We start from the raw sequence: 6,683 nt of genomic DNA, 5'->3' as shown, positions 1-6,683 counted from the left end.
CTTATTTGGAAAATGTCACTGACAACAGTAAAAACGCGTCAGCCTTTATCCTTCAGTTGCCTCCACAATCTCTTGGGAGTTTCTGGGAGGTGTTTCACATGGATTCATGAATGACTACCATCGCTGAAGAGTTTATTCAAGGGCTACCCTGGTTGCATTAATAGGGTTGGATCCTCTATGAAGGGCTCTCAGAGTAGGGCTGCTTGAACCTCAATATCCTACACTGACTTGAATCCAATAGCTTTTCACTTAGTATTCTTCAAATCTCCTCTTTGCTAAACACATCCACATCCACCCCAGGACGCCATAATAGGAGTTAAGTTGAGAGAGAAATGTAAAAAACAGGTCATGGGTGTTGGAGATTCTTGGGGATGGAAACCGAAATGGAGGCACAGAGCACTGGGGATGAGGATGGTTTCACCCAGGTCACCCACAAGGATAGTCAGAGGTCGAAGAAAGGGCAGGCTGAGGAGCTGTCCAAGTGCGGGAGGGCAGATGTGGGCTGCATGTACTCAGAGGAGGCCCCACTCAAAGGGGCCTGTCTTCCCGCCCCTCTCAAGGCACAGGTTCCTGGATGGGAAAGAAGAAACAAGGAAAATTCCAGTCCCAGCTACCTGATACACACCATTAAAAGACAACTGGTTGGTCCTGGATAGGTGACTTAGAGCATCCTCCATATACCTAAGGGTTTGGGGTTTGATTCCCCATCAGGACACATAACCTAGGTTGCAGGTCCAATCCCCAGTCAGGGCATGTACTAAAGGCAACCAATAAATGTTTCTTTCTCCTTCATTCTCTCTCTCTCTCTCTCTCTCTCTGTGTGTGTGTGTGTGTGTCTTCCTCTCTCTAAAATCAATCAATAAAAAATATATCCTTCAGTGAGGAATTAAAAAAAGAAAGAACTGCTTGAAATATTCCTATTGTAGAACATTTGAAACTTCAGATATGCTTTAACTTGAAATCCAGGAATGTAGAAATCAAAACTTGTAAAGAACACGAAAGGATATTAGCGCTCTGACAAAAGCCTTTATTCTCGGGTTTCAGGTGGAGGGCACCCTTGCCCTCATTAGGTTGGATGATCTCTTCTTAGAGTCTTTTGAAATTACACATGTGAAGCCCCTAAGGGACACCACCCATCAAGGGCAACAGGAAGAATTGCTGGCAAAGAAGAAGAAGAAACTAAATTCACCATAAAGAATGTGACACATATGCAGGGATACTTTCAGCCAATGTGAAAGTTCACATCCCTGGCTCTTTCCAAAACATCAAGATGGCAAGAACTCCCATTTGCAACTTCCTCCTGGGAATCCTCCATCAAAGATTTATGGCAATATTTGGGCTGTGGCTGGTAGAGCAGCAGATCGATTCTGATTGCAAATCAGAGACTTTTTTCTCTTATCTTTGGACTCTAGAGAAAAAGAGTTTACCCTCTGCAGGTGGTCACAAAAAACCATGTGAAGAATTTCCAGTCACTTTAAACCTCAGTCCATTCTTGAGTTCTCAGCCAGAAGCATAAACAGAAGAGTTTGATAGTAATCATTGAACAGCTTTGAGGATAATTTAAGTATCAAAATTTAGTACCATTATTATACTTAAACATGAATTATAATTTATTTTTCATTTTAAATTACATGTAGCAGGTTAGCATAGTGTCTAATTCTCTCATTTGCAGGGAAAATTCTTATTTTTCTGTATGAATTTTTAAGTCGTTTACTTATAAACTTATAAACATTTCTTCTGTATGAGTTGTAATTAAAGAATTATCTCAGAAATAATCATTTCAGGAATCATTAGCTCTCTGAATCATGACCTCTAATACTGGGTGCTATGTGACTATTTTAGAATCAGGTCATAAGCAGCAGTTTGGCTACACTGTGTGAACCAAAAAGACTAATATTTGTACCTGTTTGGCCACTTATAAGATTAAACTTAAAGACCTATATCACAAGGTTGACATGTGGAAAAAAGGAAACAGATCATAGGTTCCTCCACTCAAACAATGTCTTCATTAATAGATCAAAATTAAATTCCCTTGAGAATAAATGTTCTCCCAAAGAAGACTCTTGGTCCTCCTGGAGAGACATTTCTGGCAAACCTGCCAATTTACCATTCGAGGCGTCCTCAAACTACGGCCCGCGGGCCACATGCGGGGGTTTTTGCCGTTTTGTTTTTTTACTTCAAAATAAGATATGTGCAGTGTGCATAGGAATCTGTTCATAGTTTTTTTTTAAACTATAGTCCGGCCCTCCAACGGTCTGAGGGACAGTGAACTGGCCCCCTGTTTAAAAAGTTTGAGGACCCCTGATTTATACTCATCTTTTTAAGTCTCACTTTGACACAAGCTAGAACGCCACCTACACAAGTAAGTGACATATGCCTTTGAAATTCTAGGCCAGTTGGGAAGCAGATCAGCACCTGGCTAGGCCATTTGGAAAAGAATTTTGCTGTAGCCAGGTTTTTATGGTAACTCTCATATAACAGAGTTTGAATGGAAGTCACTAAAGCCATTATGAAGGCTACCTTGGCCAGCAGTGGCATGCTTGTGTAACCAGGTCTGTTGACTCTTGAATAACCAGATGAGATCTACACTTATTTTCTCCTCTTCCTCCTCTGTCTTAGTCTGTTCAGATTGCTATAATGAACTACCATAGACCTGGCTGAGTGGCGCCATAGGTTAGAGTGTCATCTGGTACACCAAAAAGGTGGTGGGTTCAATTCCCTGTCAGGGTACATAGGTTGTGGGTTTATCCCAGTGGCGGCACATACAGAAGGCAACTGATCATGTCTCTCTCTCTCTCTCTCTCTCTCTCTCTCTCTCTCTCTCTCTCTCTCTTTCTCTCTCTCTGCCCTTCCCTTCCTGTCTTCTTCTCTCTGTAAAATCAATAAACATGTCCTCAGATGAGAATAAATAAACAAATAAATAAACTACCATAGATAGCTTATAAACAGCAGACATTTATTTCTCTCAGTTGCCAGCATAGTCGAGTTCTGGTGAGGAGACAGCTGACTCTTCATTATATCTGTACATGGTGAAATAGAGAGAAAGCTGGTGCTCTCATGGCTTTTGAAAGGGCACTACTCCCATTCATTAGGGTTCTACCCTTATGATGTCATCTAGTCCTAATTACCTCCCAACTGCTCCACCTGCTAATACCATCAAATAACAAGGGGATGGAGTTCAACATCTAAATTTGAGGGAATGCAAGCATTCAGTCCATAACATCCTCTTTTTCTCCTCCTTCTTTGCCACTTACTCTTTAAGGTAGAATTTATGTGGTAGCTTAAAAATCACTTTCTGATTCAGTCACACACACAAGAAAAAAATTATGGAGGGCCTATTATGTGCCAAGCCCTGGTTCTAGTTTTCTGATAAAATATCAGAAAAGAAAGTGAATGAGGTCATTGAGTTGATATTCTAAAAGCAAGAAGGGGAGCTTTGGGGATGGAGAAGGGAGAGACAGTGCGTGTGTAATAGACAACACAAAAATAGGTAACCCAGGTTTATCTGATGAAGGACACATGAAGAAGAACCATATAATAGTTCTGCTTGCGGTCTTAGCAGAATTTAACTTCAAAATTGAAATTGTCATTTTGCCAGAGTTAGTCAATTATTGGCATCATTCTACCCTCTGCAACCTTAGGCGGTTTGATTCATGTCACATTGCAATATCAGGAGCAGTTATTTATTTTTAACGCTATTTAAACTGGCCACTGCCATGACATGACTTTAAAGGTATGGTATTGGAGCAGTACAGTGGGGTAGAAAGGGCACACGCTTCAAAGTCAGGGAGGTGAGAGTTCCAACCCTGATCTGCATCATGCTAGCTCTGTGCCCTTTAGAAAGTCACTTAACCTCATGAAACCTTGTCTTACCATCCACACTGTGAGAATAGAAACATTTAACTCAAACTTTTGTTATGCATATCAAAATATTGATACAATTAAATAATAAATTTTTACTTGGTTTGATTAAAGAGTCATGGAAGTATAAATCGGGAGTCATTTTACAGTTTCCCCAAATAATACCTATCAAATGTCCCCCTTGATCTCCATTTCACCTAAGTACAAGCGCCTTAAAGATCTCTCAGCCCACCCTTATAATATTTCTTCAGTTTTGGCTAAGATTATCTCATATCTTACATTTCACCCTTTTCCACAAAAGCAGGACACACTACTGCCTGGAAGTGTTGGGGGTGGGCAGGAAGGGATGTGGTCTCCAGAGGCAGCATATCTAGATTTCAGTGGCAGTGAGAGGAGATGGGGAGACATCTGATCACTTGAATGACCACAATGTCTGGTGGAAAATCCACCATTCTCTTTCTTTTAGTTGTTGCTATTTTTCTGTTGGACACTGGTTGCTTTTCAATTCTACCTTTGAAAGAGATATCAAGTGTTGGCTCCTTGTAGGATCTTAGGAGGGTACTTTGGGTCTCCCTCTACATGGTCCCTTGGCTGGGAGACCAGGCTAAAGCCAAGTCTAATACTTCCCACCTCAACATCAGCTCAACATTAGTGCTCTCACCCAGAACGGTAATGGTACTTGCAACACAGCCTAAGTTACAGCCACAAATAGTGGTGTTTTCCAACACAAAGGAAACTCACATGTCCTTATTAAGTATAGGAAATAGGACTGAACCTCTGTCACTCCACTCACATCTGTTATCTCTCTCCTAGTTTTAAAAATATATGTTTTTATTGATTTCAGAGAGGAAGGGAGAGGGGAAAGAGATAGAAACATCTATGATGAGAGAGAATCGTCGATTGGTTGCTTCCTATATGCCCCCTACTGGGGATTGAGCCTGCAACCCAGGCATATGCCCTGACAGGGAATCAAATTGTGACCTTCTGGTTCATGGGTCAATGCTTAACCACTGAGCAACACTGACCAGGCTCTCGCCTGCTTCTTTATTCAATCTCAGAACTACCAGGCAGTATGCTGGCTCAATGGTTCAGCAGGTTTCAGGAAGGAGGGCATCAGTTGTAGATCTCATAGAGAGGAAAGAACTCAGGCATTCACTGATAACACCCACCCAGCATATCAATTTCAAAGCTTCCCAGGGCATTCCATTAAATTAATGCCAAAATCTTTATCAGAAGGATCTTTAACCACTGCAAAATTTGACCACACCACCACTTCAGCTGCATCCCATGCCACTCCCATCCCCTATCTATCTTTAAGCTCATCCAGCATGTCATGCTACTCCTCACCTCAGTGTAAAGAAGACAAGGAGCACTCATGACAAACAGAATTTTTAGAAATGCCAACATTTGGTGGTGGGTTGAAGAAAGAGATGGCAAAAGAAACAGAGAGAAATATCTAGTCAAGAAAGAAGAAAACCAAAAATTTTGATATGGCAGAAGCCAAGTAAAGAGAGTATTTCTAAGTAAAGCGAGTGGTCAACTGTATTAAATGTTATTTACATGAAGCCCAAGAATTGGTCTTTGAACCTTACCAGCTGGAGGAGACCAGTGGGTGACCTTGAAATAAATGTGTTAGTGGAGTAGTAAATGTTTAGTAGAGGACAGAAGCTAGATTGAAGTACCATAACGGTGAAGAACTGGATGATCTTTAAGATAATTATACTTAATAGTAGGAACAGTATTTATTAGCACTTAAATTATTTTAACTTAAAATGGATATAGTTTCTGCCAGGCATTCTGCTAAGTACTTTGCAAGCATTTTCTTATTAAATCCTCACAGTAACACTCTTAGGCAAGAAATGTGATAAATAATTTGTCAAAGACACAGCTAGTAAAATGTGGTTGACCGAATAACAGCTCCCAAGTAGTGTATAAAAGTCGTAATCTCTGGAACCTATATTGTTACCCTACATGGAAAAAGGGACTTTGCAGATACAAGAGTCTTTAGATGGAGATATTAATGTGGGTTATCTGATGAGCCCTAAATGTGACCAGAATTGTGCCAAGAGAGAAGCAAAGAGAGATTTAGCACAGAGAGATTTGAAGATGCCACACTGCTGGCTTTGAAGGAGGTCCTTGAGCCAAAGAATGCAAGGAACACAGCTCTAAAACCAGGGGAAATGGCATGGAAACATTCTCCTAGGGCTTCTAGAGGGAGCACAGCCCTGAAATTAAGAACCTTCATTTCAGCCCAGGAAACTGGTTTCAGACTTCTGACCTCCGGGTCTGTGGGAGAACAAGTGCATGTTGTTTGAGCCACCAGGTTTGCAGTAGTTTGTTACAGAAGCCATAGGAGACTAACACGGATGTGATCATGATTCTCTCTCTAATATAATTCTACAAAAAATAGCAGCAGCACCCGTATGGAAAACAAACAGAGGCAAGAGGGGAAAGAAAGGAAGAGAAGGGAAAACAGAAGTGAAAGAAAGTTGGGGGAGGGGAAGGGAGAAGTCAGTAGAATGCAAGAAGAGGAGGAGCAGGAGCAGAAGCAGGAGAGGAGAGAGTAAGACCTCAATTATTCTTAAAGTGACATCAAATATGTCCATTGCAACTTCAACTCAGGAACTATTTTCCCAACCTGAGTCAGGGCTGGCATTTGGTCCACAGCTGAGAGTCAGCTCCAGGTTGTGAAACTGCAGTGCAGAGTAATCTATAAACCCTGCGGCATCACAGCTAAAGAGAAAACAGAGTGGTGGAATCCCAGTTCAGTGGTCAATTTGTTTAGTTACTGTTTGGGAGTCAACAATTAAAGACACAATATT

The 6,683-nt window shown here is 41.2% G+C and overlaps 1 pseudogene across 1 annotated transcript; it reads left to right on the top strand.

The window, feature by feature from the left end:
* The first annotated feature begins 371 nt into the window (after window positions 1-371).
* LOC307097358 (RNA-binding protein PNO1-like) lies at window positions 372-1,371 on the top strand (annotated as a pseudogene). Its single transcript has 2 exons — window positions 372-656; window positions 916-1,371. The product of its transcript is annotated as an RNA-binding protein PNO1-like (transcript).
* Window positions 1,372-6,683: the final 5,312 nt, after the last annotated feature.

The sequence above is a fragment of the Cnephaeus nilssonii genome, assembly GCF_951640355.1.
Source record: "Cnephaeus nilssonii genome assembly, chromosome: 3".
NCBI classification, from domain to species: Eukaryota; Metazoa; Chordata; class Mammalia; order Chiroptera; family Vespertilionidae; genus Cnephaeus; species Cnephaeus nilssonii.
This window is presented reverse-complemented; position numbering and strand designations above follow the sequence as displayed.